Raw genomic sequence first — 1,255 nt, 5'->3', positions numbered from 1 at the left:
TATGGGGTATAAAATATAGGAAGTTCATTAGGCCTCTCAACTCTTTTCACAAATACTACTTCATAAAATCACAAATTAAAAATGATTATGGCATTTGAAGGTTTGCATCCTCATTCAAGATTACTCTTACACTATTAGAATAAAAAAAGGGAATTCCTGATATTCACATCATGCATTCATAACTAAAACTTTGAACATTCACTGAAAGTTCTAAGTTTATGCAATCTCACACTAATGCAATAATCTTGAGTTACCAAGTATTACTGTACATCTTGTGTTAGTTACATCATCAAAGATATAAAATGTCTATCAATAGGAAATAAATATTTAGCATACAAACCTTTACCAGTATGCAAATTTATGAAAACTGGAATTATTTGATAACAGACGCTGGACTCTTCATTCTTAGTAGTACAAGGCTAAGTCATATTTTTCTAATTGTCTATCAACTTAAGTGAGGTTTTAAAAATATATATATAATCTATAATAATTCAGAGATCAAAGACAATACCCAGTATGATCTATGGAACTTTAGTTATTTTGTGTTTATTTTGTGCATCTATTCATCAGATATAATGTTGAAAATTTTCATTTACTCTTCTTTGACTCTTAAAATATTCTAATTTACCTTTTTTTTTCACTGATGATAAAATACTTTAGATGTCACATTACTTAACATTATTTTTGGTTTTACATTCAGTAACACTTCCCATCCTTACTGTAATATTTTTGCATACCTTTTACATAGAAATATTCTTTTATCACCTTCTCCAAAGTGACTTGTCTTAAGATTCCCAGGAACCATGCATCCTTCCCATAATTTCTCTGAGCTTTCTGATCCACCTTCCTCTTCACTATTCCCACAAACCTATCTGAGACCTCTCCATCAATTCTATTCCAAATCTTTGAATTTCTTATTCCTTCTTGTTCTATTCTCCAAAACTGTGTTCAACCTTCGGCATGCCTCTTACATGGCATGAGAGTTCTCTGAAGTCCAAATGATAAAAATAATACATACTACATATCTTACACCTTTATACAGCTATCTAGACCACCTTGTAATTAATAAATGCCACAGTTAAGTTGTTAACTTTCATCAGTCTTTCTTCTACTACTCACTATTGTATCTTTTGATATACAAGAAACCTGAATTATTAAAATATTCCAACCACTGTAATTTGGTATGAATAATAGTTTAAATGTTCATATTAAAACTGGAGTGAATATGGCCTTATATTTAAAAAATTCAATCCTT

General features: G+C 29.7%; 1 protein-coding gene across 1 annotated transcript in view; it reads right to left on the bottom strand.

Moving 5' to 3' along the window:
* Positions 1-581: 581 nt before the first annotated feature.
* LOC119585951 (zinc finger protein 16-like) overlaps positions 582-1,255 on the bottom strand; it is a gene marked incomplete in the record, with an annotated part of 9,853 nt that continues 9,179 nt past the window's right edge. The window contains 1 exon segment of the mRNA XM_037934666.1: positions 582-1,255.

This window comes from Penaeus monodon, chromosome 20 (assembly GCF_015228065.2).
Source record: "Penaeus monodon isolate SGIC_2016 chromosome 20, NSTDA_Pmon_1, whole genome shotgun sequence".
Taxonomy (NCBI): domain Eukaryota; kingdom Metazoa; phylum Arthropoda; class Malacostraca; order Decapoda; family Penaeidae; genus Penaeus; species Penaeus monodon.
This window is presented reverse-complemented; position numbering and strand designations above follow the sequence as displayed.